Genomic DNA, 15,965 nt, shown 5'->3' on the forward strand with positions numbered 1-15,965 from the left:
GTGCATGTGTTCATGTGTTCATGTGTGCATGTGTGCATGTGTTCATGTGTTCTGGCATCATGTACAGGTCTTAAAGTGTGTTTCCTGTTTTACTCTCACAGGTGCTTAGGTTGGGCTGGTTCAGTGCAGCAGGGAACCTGATGTCACCTACACAAATGGTGATAATGAGGATAGGTGCGTTGAGGCACAGGCATGTTTGTCAGGGTCTGTTGTTGGGCCACCAATTGACAATACACAAGTCTCCACCCCATCCATGCACACAGTCATACTACCTGTACATCCATCATCACCAATGCCCTTAGCAGAGGGACAGTGTACAGTCGGCAATGGCCAGGACAGTGTGGTATCTATGGCACATGCATCAGGTCACAGTAGCCATAGCCAGATGTCTGGAATGGTACCACATAGGCAGATGTCCAGGGGTTCCCATCAGAGCACTGCTGGTCATCATGCCCCTGGCAGGCGTGCCACAACTCTTACAACCACATGCATGATCCAGGCTGTCATGGAGGCACAGGCATGTATGGAACGGTACACCAGACAGGGACTAAGGGCACAGAGGGCTCATAACACCTCTTTAATTGACAGTATTCATGACCTAGCAGGTGCCATCTGTAATTGCACTGAGGTCATTAATAGACGGTGGGGTGATACATTAGATGTCCCCCACAATATCATGTCCATGTGTCAGGACAGTGCGGGACAGTTGAGACATTGATGTGGACATATGCCAGCAAAATCATCAGCTGGCAGTCGCATCAAGTCATAGCTGCTCCCATAGTGTTAATACCATCCCCAGCAATGTTGGGGTGGGCTGTCCATAGACCATCCTAGAAGACCACGTGCATGTGCCTCTGGCCAGTCTCAACATGGACCTGGATCCAGTGTACATATGTCAACCTCTGGGGATAGTACCCAGTCTGGATTAGTACCTGATACTGTCTGTAACACCCCTGCCAGACACAGGTCCCATATCCGTGGCCAGAGATGGTGATCTGTAAAGCCTGCCAGGTACAGTCTGCAGCTGTCTCACAAATCCCCATATATGGCGGCCACATGGTGGAACTGTGTGCATGCAGACACACACACATAAACCAGACACCTAGGGCAAACACATACCCGCACACATTGCATCCACATTGGCCCATAACAGTACTCTTGGCCCTCACACACACACTCACACACACATGTCGATTGTATGGCTCAATGTAGGCCTCTGGCAAACCAACAACACACCCTGTGCATATGATGAAACCTGTGCCACCTCCTGTCATCTGTAACATTGATGCAGGAACAGGCTAACATGGTGCTGATGCACAGGGTGACTTTATAACAGAATAGCAATGTTAGCATGTTGTCAGCAGTAAAGTGTAATGATATTCTTGAAGGTGTAGCTGAGCAGGCATGATGCATTAAAGCTATAATTATCAATGTAGTATTGTTTACATCAGTGTTTATTCCAATTGTGTATTGTCTGCCCGTGTGCCACTTGGCTGATGTGTGTAGTTTTGTCAGCATGTGTTAGAGAGTGGACAGTAAGTGTGGATGTGTGCAGCACAGATTTGCAGGTGTACATTTGAGAACATGGTTGAGGTGCACTGTCTGCATATACGTGCATATTGGACACATGGGCAGGGTGACATACCCTGTATTAGACAGTGTTAACACTCCATAGTTTCTATTGGTGGCCAGTATGCATTGTACTGCACACATTTTGGAACGTGAGTACACGTGTGTGTATGACATGGTTTGACACTGTGCTGTGGGTAATACTATTACTATCCATCACTGGTTTGCATTCTGGTAGTATACATAACCTCAACAGCCTGACCATAAGCAATTGTTAGATGATGTCTTGACAACTGACACACAGATGTAGGACACACAGTAACATTTGCAGCTTTCAAGTACTATTATGTGCCAGTAACCAGTTGTATTCACCTGCACTCAGTCCTGGGACCACTCCTGTTTGGCATATAGCTTTTTTAGGTACAAACAAAAACAGTAGGGATATGTCTGGCCATGTTTGACAATGCATACTGTGGGCTATAATGCATTCTCCAGATGACACACACATCCTCCAAAAGGACATCATACAGACAGATACCTGGTGTCAAATCCATGCTGTAAATCTATAAGCCAAATAAAGCATAGTCATCCACTTTTACAAAACATAGTATCCTCAGAGTACCACATAGGTAGTAGCCCCCAAAATGTTGAACAGGTACCGATGTATACATAGAGCCATGTGTTACATCATCTCTCCTTTGATAATCACATTTCCAAAGGTTTCTGGAAATCCCTCTGTGGATCACATAAGCAATAAGGGGTCTGTATGCATATCCACAAAGGTTGTTGCACACCTATAATAAATAGCCATTTTTGACAGACCTTGCTGCTTTTGAACAGGTTTCAAATATACCTCAGGCATAAACCCTCACTCACACTATTCAATAGAAACTGTAATGAGTGTATGTGAAATTGATGACGTAGGCCAGGGATCACTGCAGTGGCTAGGCTTGTCACAAGCATACAGATGTGACCTAAGGTCTGGAAAACGGAAGCACACTCTGGCAAAGATAACAGATGTGTTCATGGAGAAAGCAGGGTTCCCACCTATGAAATAATTGAGGTCACATGTATGTATATGTATTTTCCACACAGCTACCTAACGTGTAATGCACATACTGTTGTCATTGTGATATGTCATATAGTAGTAAAAGCAAAACCCACATCACATTGATCAACAGTGTCACGCACTTGGCGCACACACACACAGTCACCAAGTGCAGGATTTAAACCCCTACCTAACTATTTTATGATACTAGAGCAGTACGCATTAACATGACATGATATACACATTACACTGAGTTCTCCATTCCACAGGTATATTTGTAGGATGGTGACATCATCAGACTTGACAAAGATAAGTATACTACTTTTAGGGCATTTTAGTAGTCTCTAAAAAGGGTGCTCCTTTCCAAAGAGAGACACACACACTCTCATACAGTTGTCAAGTGCAGGATTCAAACCTTTACCTAACTACTTTATGATACTAGAGGAGTATGCATTAACACGGCACACTTTACACATTACTGGGAGTTCTCCTTTCCACAGGTATATTTGTAGAATGGTGATATCATCAGACTTGACAAAGATAAGTATACCACTTTTCACGTGTTTTAGTAGTCTCCAAAAAGGTTGCGCCTCTCCAAGGAGACACACACACACACACACACACACACACACACACACACACACACACACACACACACACACACACACACACACACACACACACACACTCTCTCATACAGTTGGCAAGTGCAGGATACAAGCCACTACCTAACTACTTTATGATACTACAGCAGTATGCATTTACACGATGCACTATACACATCACTAGGAGTTCTCCTTTCCACAGGTATATTTGTAGGATGGTGACATCATCAGACTAGACAAAGTGGGTTACATTAGGTGACATTAGGTGGGCTACATAGAAGGAATTTCTAAACACTTTGGCAATGTGATCATCAAAGGAGAGTTTACTATCTACCTGGGTCCCCGGGCCATAATTACATTCTCCGTACATACTGGATTACCACCTATGTGGTAATTTGTGTGCACTTTGTTTTATCCAAAGGGGATGACTATGCATTTTTTGGCATTTTGCTTGAGGGCATTGTTTTGACACCAGGTATCTGTCTCTGTAAGACCCTTCTGGAGGATGTCTGTGTCAGCCATATAGTTTATTATGGACCACAGTTAGCAGTCATTTGCAAACTTGTTCAGCCATACTCCTCCATTGCTTGTCTGTACCTCTGAGCAGTATCTACTGAACAGGTGGGGTCCCAGGACCAAGACCTGTGAGGTGCCATTTGTGACTGGTTTAGAGTCGCACATGGCACCCGCAACTCTGAACATGTGTGTTTGATCTGTGAGCCAGTTGGCCACCCATCCTGTGACATAGGTGTTAATGTTCAAGCTGGTAAGCTTGTCCATGATGCCAGAGTGGGGAATGGTGTCAAAGGCCTTAGTGAGGTCCAGGTGGGCTATGTGGACTACTTTCACCTCCATCTGTGTCCTTGGTAACTGTTTCAAAGCAGTCAACTCAGTTTAGGAGGCAGGATCTGCCTTTAACAAAGCCAAGTTGGGTAGAGTCCAGTGTCTGGAGGTTCCCAATGTCTCTGTTTATGGGTCCCATGATAATTTGCTCCATAGCTTTGCAGACCAGGCTGAGTAGGCCTATAGGGCAATAGTTTCCAGGTTCTGTTGTGGCACCACCTTTGTGAAGCTGAATGACTGTTGCTGTATGCCATTCTTTGGGTACATAGCCTGTGGAATGGTTGAGTCTGGACAGTGAATGTAGGTGAGGGTGTAGCTCCTTTTGGGACTGGTGTAAGATGCAGCCTGGGACACCATCCAGTCCCATTGATGCTGTGTTCTTTGCTTTGGAGAGGGCTGCTTTTACCTGCATGTCCATGAAGTCTGGGGCTCTGCATTCTTCTAGGATGGACACAGGCCCTTTTGGGGGTGATGGGGGGGGAGTTTGCACTGAACTTGTCTGCCAGGATGTGGGCAATGTCAGTTGGTTCAGTGTATTTTTTGCTATTTTGCAGTAGCTGACAGCATATTTGAGAGTTGCCACAAATGTTTGGTATAGCTAATGAAGGCTTTGTGGTTGTTATTCTAACATTCCTTGGCAATTTGTCTTTAGAAACTGACCTTGGATTATTTTATGAGCGATCATTGTTTCTTCCTAATAATGACCAGTGATGCCTTTCTTTTTTGTGAAGTTTGCTCTATCATGTGTTCATTTCCTCCTTCTGTTGTATAGCTTATTTATGGGCAACGACCACCAGATTGGTTTCTTATTTTTGAAGGAGTGCATCTTGGTTTTATTTGGGATGTCTCAATCCATGCATCCTTGTAGATGCTCATAGAATGCACTTGTAAATTATTCTGCAGATTGTATAGCATTATCCTATAGCAAGGGGGCTTTGGAACTTTCCACTTTGGTCTTGAGAAGTGTGCAGTTTGCTTTTGAAAATTTCTTCATAATGGTTTCCTTGACTGGGGGGGGGGGGGGTTGTCCAGTGTCATTACTTTATGATCTAATATTATCAGCGAGGGGTTTATCTCTGTTGTGGAACACTGGTACCCCATGTTGGTGATGATCAGTTCCAGTACGTTTTCACCTCTAGTGGGCATGGTGACCAGCTGTTCCAGAGCGCTTGAGTTTTTAAACTCTAGGAAGCATTGGGCAAAGGATGTTGCACATGAGTAATTCTCCCAGTCAATGTTTGGGTAGTTGTAATCTCCTCATATAATGGTGTTTGGTAGGACCTTTATATTTTCCACTGTTATCAAGAAGACTGAGTGAGGTTCCTGAGACAAGGTAGGTGATCTGTTGCAGGCTATAATCTGATAAACAGCTTTGCCCAATGTTAGTTGCACTTGCATGGTCTCCAAGGCCTCATGCTGTGCAACTAACCTGAAGGTGTGGGTATCCATAAGGTAAATGGATACACCCCTTCCTTTTGAATTTCATTCTGGGTTTTGGGGCCAAAGATCAGAGGGATTGCGAGTGTTTTATGTGGAGCATGTCCAAGAACTCTGTGTTTGACATAGCTTTGTATGTTAGGCAGAGATCACCTCTGAGTAGGCGATATGCGAGAGAGTACAGTTGGGGCATTTTGAGATGGTCTGTGTATGGCATGTATTTCAGGCTGCTAATGCTCTTTGTGAGGTATTTCTGCAGGCTTTCCAGTTGTTGTAGATGTCTTGTGAGGTACATAGCAAAAGGGGCATTGTACTCTATTATGGATCTAGTGAGTGATGAGTAGAGGGGAACAATGTCCTCTTCTATTCTGCATGAGATACCTTTTGTGATGAGGTGTGCCACATAGAAGGATTTCCTGACTACTGTGGAGATGTGATTATCACAGGTGTGTCCACTGTCCACCTGTGACCCAAGGTCTCTTATCACACTTTCAGTGTTAAGTATACTACCGCCTATGTTGTAGTCCATGGCTACAGAGTTTTTACCAAAGGGGATGACAATGCACTTTTTGGCATTGAGCTTGAGGCCATGGCTTTGACACCAGGCATCTGTCTCAGTGACACCCTTTTGTAGGATGTCCACATCTTTAGTAGTTTCAGTTATGGCTCCTAGTTTGCAGTCATCTGGAAATTTCATTAGCCACAGACCTTCCATGTTAAAGTTTACTTCAGGGAAGTAGATACCAAACATGACAAGACCCAGGACTGAACCCTATGGTACTGCACTTGTCACTGGTCCAAAGTCATACTTGGAGTCTGCTACTTTCACAGTGTGCGTTCTGTCAGTTACCCAGTTGGCAACCCATCTTGTGACATAGCAATTTATACCTAGTTTAGTGAGTTTATCTATAATTCCAGATTGGGGGATGGTGTTGAAAGCCGTGGCAAGATCTACATAGGCTGTGTCAACCACCTTACCCTTGTCTATGGTTCTGGTGACTGCTTCATTGATGTCTATCAGGTTTAGGAGACATGATCTGCCTTTTACAAACCCAACATGGTTGTGGTCCAGAGTTTGGAGATTACCAATGTCTTCTTTTATAAGTTATATGATGATACATTTCATGGCCTTGCAGATCAGGCTCATCAGGCTAATGGGGTGCTAGTTGCTGGGGTCCGTGGTGGCCCCCCTTGTGTAGTGGGATAACCGTCGCTGTGCGCCATTCAGCAGGCACAAAGCCTGAGGTGAGGCTATGACTGAACATGGTACGTAGGTGTGGTGCCTGTTCATTCTGTAGTTTGTGTAAAACACAGCCTGGGATGTTATCTGGTCCCATGGATGCTGTGTTCCTGGCTTTGGAGAGTGTTTTTACCTGTGCATCCATGATGACAGCAACTTTGCAGTCTTCCATTATAGAGATGTGCTCTTTCATGGGTGAGAGGAGGGGGTAAAAATTAGCACTGATCCTATCTGCCAGGATGTTGGCAATATCAGTTGGGTCCGTATATTTAGTGCCATTGTGCTGTAACTCAGAGCAGATCTGAGTGTTGCCATTGAGATTTATGACATAGCTATAGAATGCTTTGTGGTTGTCTTTAGAATCAGTGTCGATTTTGTTTTCATAACAAGCTTTGGAGGATTATATCAGGGATCACAGCTTCTTACTGATGTTGACCATGGAGTTCCTCCCCTCATGGGATTTTACCCTCTTTTGCAACAGTTTCTTCCTTCTGTTGTGCAGTTTGTTTATGGCAGGAGATCACCAAATTGGCTTCCTTTTCTTGGAGGATAGCATCTTGGTTGTGTTTGGGATAGCACGATGCATGCAGTCATGTAAGTGCTTTTAAAGTGCAATTGTGAAAAATTCAGTAGTTGTAACTGTATTGTCCATCTGCATGGGTGTCCTGCAGTTCAGCAATTCTGTCTTGAGAAGCATGAAGTTAGCTTTGGAGACATTTTTTAACATGGTTTCTTTAATGGGGGTGTGGGTCCAGAATGTGGGACCAATGAGATGCTGACTTCAGGTGTGGAACACCAGTCACGAAGGACAAACCAAACCCCGTAACCAACACAAATAACCACAAAGTGAGCTAAATGCTACTCATTGCCAGAAGTCTCAGCCTCCAGATGCACACACTTGAGGCACTTCTCATTATGGAGAATATTGATATCTGTGCAGTAACAGAAACCTAGTTCAAGGCTCCAGACAGCACACCAGCACTACCAGGATACTACTCATTCCATACCTTCCAGCATCAGAACCTGAATCCTAGCACATAGGATGACGATGTATCCATATTCATCAAGGATACCTACACCTCTCTCTGCATGCTCTCTACAGGATATGTACCCATAGAATGTTGCACAGCAATGTTCTTCACACTCCACAGGGGTGGGGCCACAAAAAACCCTTGGCATTCATGCTCTATGAGCCTGACGAGTGTGTTCTGCAAGGCAATGGAGCCAATCATAATGGAAGTCAACAATACAGAGATTGGGAACCTTCACACAGTTGAGCACACCCAGTCTGGCTTCGTCAAATGCAGACCATGCCTCCTGAACTGGGAGGATTTCTTTGACAGTTACCCAGGCTACGGATGATTGAAATGATCTCAACACAGCCTACCTATACTTCGCTAAGGCCTTTGACACAATTCCCCAGTCAGGTATCATAGATGAACTTACCAACCTGGCCATGAATCCATACATCACAAGATGGATTGCAAACTGGCTCACAGATAGATCCCCCACATTAAGAGTTGCTGGCTACATGTCAGACTCTACACCGGTAATGACTGGTGTCCCCCAGTGTTCAGTCCTGGGGTCCCTCCTGTTTGGTATAGACTTCTCAAATGTACATGCCAACACAGGAGGGTTGTGGTTGACTAAGTTTGCTGGGAACTGTAAAGTGTTTGCCATAATAGATTCCCCGGAAGACAGACATATTCTCCAGAAGGGACTCTATGAGACAGATGTGTGGTGTCAGAATCATGGCCTCAAGCTCACTGTGGAGGAATGCATAGTGATCATCTCTGTTGAAAACAAAATACCCACAAACTACCACATAGGTGTTACCCCCTTAAAAATGACAAGGTGATAAGGTATCTGGGGATACAAGTAGATAGTCATATTTCATTTGACAACCATGTTGCCAAAGTGATTGGGATATCCTATGTGGCCCATCTAATCAACAAAGGGTTTGCATCAGGATCCAAAGAGGTAGTGTTGGCACTCTACTCTTACGTCATCAGACCCATCATTGAGTACAGTGCACCATTTTGGATGTACTCGACTTAGCATATCCAGCAGCTGTAGAGACCACATAGGTTCCTCACCAAGAGGTTAACTGGCCTCAAACAGTTGTGTTATGCAACACAACTGGTAAAACTAAATCTGTTCTTTGTTGCATACCGCCTACTCAGAGGCACACTCTGCCTAACATACAGAACCATGTCCAACACATAACTGTTGAACATGCTCCATCTACAGATAACAACATTGAGTCACCCTACGCATTCCAGGGATATGAATCTCATCAGAACAATGAATACAACATGCTGGTGTGATAAAGTACCATCCGAGACACTTGCCTTACTGTGGAACAGAGTCCCAATGTACATCAGACAGAACTGCTCGCTGACACTCTTCAATTGGAACCTTGATGAGTGGATGGGAAACAGACAATTCATGCCAGGCATCACATCAGCAGCCCCATGAGAAAGGGGCTTAGGGTACTAACTATTAGAACTATGCCTTGGGAGACTACCCAATGGTGAGGTGAAAGATGCACAACTTGCGTAGGCTGACATATGCCTTCGTGGAGATAGTCTACTACATACCTTTGAACCTATGTGACAGGTACATCTCTACAGATAGTAGATGTGTACTTCATTGTACAGTCATGTTGTACAGCAGGCACATGGACCACATACACTGTAATGCTTACAGATACTGGTGGCTATGTACAGTGGGAGAGATGTGCACCTCATGTCTTTTGTGCCATTGGGATGTGTGCTGTGTGGAAGTCTTGGATGGCTCCCTGTCATGGTCACCCTCTTACACACATCTCTGCCCATCCATCTTTGGCTTATTATACTGTATTACCCCTACACACACATATACATATATATATATATATATATATATATATATATATATATATATATATATATATATATATAGGTACATAGGTAGGTAATAGGCTAGCTGCCTGAAAGCATATATTAGTATGGCCAGAGTGTGCAGTTATCACCACCCATGGAGTTAGTTCCCTAGGCCTCTGTGTAGTAGAGCTAATGAAGTGATCCATGGTGTGACAGTTCAGTTTCACATATGCTCATCAAGGCTCCTCTGGAAAAGTGTCAGTGAGGGACTCAGCTTAATGTCGGTTGGGAGCCTGTTCCAAAGCAAGGGAAGTCTATGAGTTAGTAATGTATCCCTCCAACATGTTCTATTTAATGTTGTGATGATGATATCCCTAGATCATGTGGTACAGTGAGCTTGGGTTTACGTCAGATAGCGCATGTACATCAGTTCTGCATTGGACATGGACCTGCCTGTTGGGCAGAGATCTCCTGAGTAGATAGTATGCAATAGAATACAGATTGAATTAAATTCAGTCTCGATGCATGGGGCAACTGTTTGAGGCCAGTAATCCTCTTGTTGAGGTACTTCCGTGGTCTTTCCAGCTGCTGAAGGTGCCCAGTCAGATTCATTGTAAGTGTGTTGTGGTACTCTCTGATGGGTCTGATGACTGATGAGTAGAGAGAACCTCCTTTGACCTACATGCAAAGACCTTGGCAGTTTGTGGGAACACATAGCATGATTTTCTAACCACTTCTTGAATGTGTTTCTGGAAGTAGAGATGACTATCCACATGTGTCCATAGATCCCTTATTATCATCTCCATATTTAGGGTGTTGGCACTTATGTGGTATTTGTATGACTGTAGCTCAAGGCCATAATTTTGACACCACATCTGTCTGACTGAGACCCTTTTTAAGGATGTCTCTGTTGTCCCAACCATCGATTATGACAACTTTTTTGCAGTCATCCACAAACTTTGCTAAACATAGCCCTTGTGTGTTTGACTGTATTTCTGAAAAGTATACACCAGACAGGAGGGGTCCCAGGACTGAGCCATGGGAGACAGCAGTTGTTACCAGCTTGAACAGGAGACCACAATTCTTACCTTGTGCCCCAGTTGGCAATCCATCAGATGACATACATATTTATGCACAGGTTGTTGATTTTATGGATACAACATGTGTCTGGGATTTTGGAAAAGTGCTTTTCAAGGTCTATGTGGGACGTGTGTAGCTCATTTCATTGATGTATGTCCTGGGTGACTGCTTTGAAACAGTCTAGCAGGTTTGGGAACCATGATCTGCCCCTGACCAAACCAAAATTGGTAGGGTTGGGTGTTTGTAGGCTCACAATAGCTCTGTTTATGAGTTCCGTCATGATGGACTCCATGGCCTTGCAGATAAGGCTTAATAGGCATATAAGACAACGGTTCCCATGGTCTGTTGTGCACCAACACTTGTGGAGTGTGCCAAACATTGCTGTAACACATTCAACAGTTTCATATCCTGTACAGAGGGTGAGTCTCAACAGACTGTTTAGGTGCAGGGTCTGTTTGTTTTGGAGTTCACATATGACACAGCTAGGGAAACCATGTCATCCCATAGACGCCGTGTTTTTAGGTTTGGAAAGTGCTGTTTAACCATTGTATATGTGATTTGTGGGTTTTCGCAATCTCCAGGTATGATAATGGGCCCTTTTGTCAGTGAGAGGGGGGTAAATATGTATGAACCTGTCTGACAAGATGTTGGCTATGTCAGTCATGTACATGTATTCATTTACAGTTTGCACTGACTCAGAACATATATGAGTTTACATTGATATTTATGACATAGCGAAAGAAAGCTTCATATTTCTCTATGGACTCTTTGACAATATTTTTGCCAGAACATGGATTGGATAATGTTAGGAGTGCTCATTGTTTATTGATGATACTGATGGGAGATTTATTGATCTTCTTTGAATTTTCACTTTCTTTGAACAACTTAAGTACTTGTAGTACATAGTTTGATTACGACAGGAGTCCAATATATTATATGGGTCTGTTTTCATATAACTGTGTGTGCAAGGCAGGATTGGTGAATAGTGACAAGTTTCTGGAGTAAGAACTACAACTGCCAGATATGTGTGGCCCACTGCTGTACTCAGACATGGCCTAAGTGTGTGAGCATGCCCAGTATGACCTTTCAGTATGTTGTTGACTGACATTTGCTTTGTTTATTTAAGGGTGTGAGCATACCCGGTATGACCTTTCAGTATGTTGCTGACTGAAATTTGCTAAATTTGTTTGTGTGTGAGCATGCCCAGTATGGACATATATACTATATGTGTGTGAAAAATCAAGTTGGTTTTTACTTCAAGGCTTACCTTTGTGTTGTACATCAACAGGAAGCATGCTGTGCCTGCAGGGCTTCCATGAGTCACTTTGCATAGACTTATCAGCATTTCTACATACAGGGGGGGCATCTATTATTTGTACATTTCTACCTGGGGGGCACACCTGATTGTTACTGTGGGTGTACATAGGATGAGGGGTTCACCTGGCACTTATACACATTTGCTAGGCCTGCACTGCTATATCAGGTACTCCATTTCAGTCTGTACTGTTGCCTATCATACTGACTTGAGGCATACTACTGTACTACAGATCTTAGCTTCCAATTTCATGTATATTAGTTTGTGACTTCATAGCCTACCCAACCCACATCACACTGCCTGGCCTGCTGTTATCTGTCTGCATAGGCCTGGAGGAAGTTACTCATATGCCTCTTCAGAGGGCATGATACAGCATTTGTTTGTGTTTGCGTTAGTCTACAATTGTCCTGCTGTGTCTGTGCGAGTGAAATGCTGTCCTGGCTTAATGGTTCAGTACTGTGACTATAGTGCACAGTATCCTGAGTTCGAGCCCTCTCACTGCTTTTTATTTTCCTGCTGGGCAGACCTGACTGGTTAAGGAACAGTAAAGTAGGTGTGAGCGTGTTTACCCGACTTTGCATGACTTTGCCCAACATTGCCCAACATTGCTCAACATTGCTCTACGTTGCCTGATGTTGCGCTAGTTTGCGCGACACGCAGCTCCATGCAATTGTGCTTAAATATGCTAAATAGTGGTAAAATGTCCATAGCACTGCATTATATTGGTTAAACTAGAGCAATAATGCCTCAGGTGGTGCTGCGGGGCTGCCTGTCGGATGCACATAGTACACTCCCTATACATGTTTGAAAACAGGTAGTGTCAAGTTAAGCATCCCTTTTATTGTATGTGCGAGTCAGAGAGAGGTGTCATTTCCAGGGTTCCTACTGAATCAGTCTATGTGCTATGAGTTGTCTCTTTGCCAAGGCCAAGGCATACTGGGCACGCCGCCTTCTGCCTACTGGAGCAGGCTCATGTTGTTCCTCCTCCAAGTCACACTGTGCCTGTGCAGGCCTTAGCAATGGTGGGGGCTGTTTTGCCCTACCCCATGCTGTTCCTGCTGCAGCTGTTTTCACAGGATCATATTGTGTAGCATGGCACATACCATGACAATTTGGGTACATGTAGTTGGTGAGTACTGCAAGGCTCCACAAGATGTGTCCAGACACTGGAACCGTGATTTGAGCATCCCAAACACATGCTCAACAATGTTTCTTGTTTGTGCATGTGCCTCATTATGGAAATCTTGTTCGGGTGTGTGTGCATTTCTGATGAGTATCATCAGCCACGGCTCCAATGCATATCCAGCATCCCCCACTAGGTGACCATCAGGGATGTCCCCATTGGCAAACCTCTAGTACAGCTGTGTCAGATGCCAGATGTGGGAATCGTGATAGCTTCCAGGGCAGCCAGCACAAAAAGTCATTATTATGCCCTGGGCATCGCACACGACCTGGCAGTTGATGGAGGGGAAGCCCTTGCGGTTGATGTAGACCCTACCCCGCTCACCGAGTGGTGCTTTGATGTGTATGTGCATGCAGTCTATTGCACCCACTACCTCAGGGTATTCTGCTATTTGGTGGAAAAGACGCATATTGCTAGCCAATGCCTCACTGGAATTGGGGAAATATACGTGCTCACTGACATGTGCTGACAGAACCCTGGATGCTGATGCCTGTGAAACCCCCATCATATCACCAGTTGGTCTCTGGAAGGTACCTGTAGCTAGTATTCATAGGCCAACACATACCTTGGTATCCACTGGGATGGGTTCCCCTCTGTTGGTTCTGTGTGTGAGGCATGGCCGGCACAGCTCAACAATTTGCTGCAGGAAGTCTCTGTCCACTCTATAGCGCTCCACTATTTCCAGCTCATGTAGCCCCTGGTAGGTTAGCCTGGGTCTGTACACTCTTCTCCGTCTCCTCACTGTGGGTTGCTCAGCAGCATTTACATTGTCACCACCCTCAGCATGTTGCAAATGTCGCCTTATAACAGCAATGGCAGCCCCTAACATTTTGTCTGACTTAAGCTTTTTAAGTTTTCACTCTTTGTATACTGCAGTGTTGCAGATTTCTTGGGAAAAAGCCAGGGTAGACTGCTGTTTGCATAGTTTAAAGTGCTGGGCTGGGCTGGGCTAGTGTACTGCCTGTGTAATTGGCTGATTCTGATATATTTCACCTGGCAGCTCTGCTAGTTCTCCTTGGTTAACTTCCTACTACTTATTTTCCTTCCTTTTCCCTTTCTGTTTCCACAAGGGGCAGCGCCGCACAAACAAGCGCACATGCACACACAGAAGCGCACACATGCACACATGGTGTAAGCATGTTTGCAAGAAATTTCAGATATATCCATGGCGTACACCTTTGCTTTCTTGTTTTCAGCTAGGACAACTTTAGACACGCCTCTTGCAATCTTGAGCAACTCAGGGAAAACACAAGCCACTGTGCTCCAATCAGCTTACAGTCTTTCAGACATACCCCCTCATGATGTCACCTATCTTCTACTCTACTACTCCCCTACTCCTACACTTACACTCTAGGGACATGGCTCACATGCCGGGGAAAATTGGGATTCACTATCCTCATCCTCATTTACATAGGATTGCCTACTAATGCTTGGCTACATCTCTCACACTGAGCTTCCCCCTTAGCAACCACTACTCAGTGGCCATGTTGTTTTCAGTCTGCCATTCACCTGCATGGCAGAACAAGTTTTTTAGTGAATATGCCCATTTTTGGAAATTTTTCAATTTTTTTCATTTTATTTAAAGCGCAGCACGTTTGCGCGGCACTGCACTATGCTTAAACATCGGGGATTGGGGGGAAAAATGGATTTTAAGGATTTACAACATTTGCAAATGCCAATGGCCTTATATTTGGCCATTGGCATGCTTCCTCAACTAGATGCATCCTTTATTTGGAGCTGTCATAGCTCTGTTTAGCTATTTGCAGAACGGTACTCCGTTACCAATGGAGTACATTTCTGCAAATAACACTACTCTTCCACAGACAGGTTAGTGTTTCCTGCATCACAAATTTACCTCATTTGCATAGCTTTCAGCAGCAAATGAGGTAATTTACATACCATACAATATCCATCCAAGAGTAGCTTTAGAAGCTCTCATGCACGCCCCTGCCAGCTATTGTTGGATCGCTCGGCAGACATATTAGCTGTCTGCCGTCTTACACTACTCTTAGACTCTGTGCAAGCCTTCGTAAATCCGGCCCTATGTCTTTATTAATATAAATAAGGAGAACAGTTGTTTCATTTAGACCTACTTACTAAGAAAAAAATGCTAATTTTATATATCAAATAAATTATTAAAGAACAACATGGGCTATGATTTACTATTATAAAAATAAATCCCCCGCATTTTTATTTCTTCAGAACCTTTGTGTGTTTTATCAATATGCTCTATACTTATATATTTTGCCATAAAAACAAAATTGTAAATATCATATTTGTACTCATTTGCATCAAATAATACCTTTGAAAAATATACACTTTTTTGTAACATGATATTAAATTTTCTTCTGCTATACCAATTTGTGTAGCTTTGTATTGTTATAGTGAACTTTAATCTAATGCATATTCAGAAGTTTCCACCTTTTATTTAAATTATCTTTCCAAAGCTGCTTGTCAAACCAGATCTGCAAGCTTGAACAGTTCTGTTCTGTCAGTTTGGGTGGGAATTTCAAGTTATCTCAGGCTTTTTACCTCAAAAGCTTCACGTACTCTAGAGAAAGAAGGAAAGCTTTAGTCTGAGAGAAAGGAGCTTCATTTCTAAACTACACTGAAGCTCTTTGTATAAGTACAGCCCTCAAATAACAACAATTTTCTTTACATACAACACCAAGCTCAATCCTTCACTTAAGTAGAGAGTTTTAAGGTTGTTTACTATACTAAAACCACTTTTTAAGTAAACAACCATAAAAGACACCTCTTTAACAACTATATTCACACCCA

The sequence above is a fragment of the Protopterus annectens genome, chromosome 4.part0, assembly GCF_019279795.1.
Source record: "Protopterus annectens isolate FY-2018-M chromosome 4.part0, PAN1.0, whole genome shotgun sequence".
Lineage (NCBI taxonomy): Eukaryota > Metazoa > Chordata > Ceratodontiformes > Protopteridae > Protopterus > Protopterus annectens.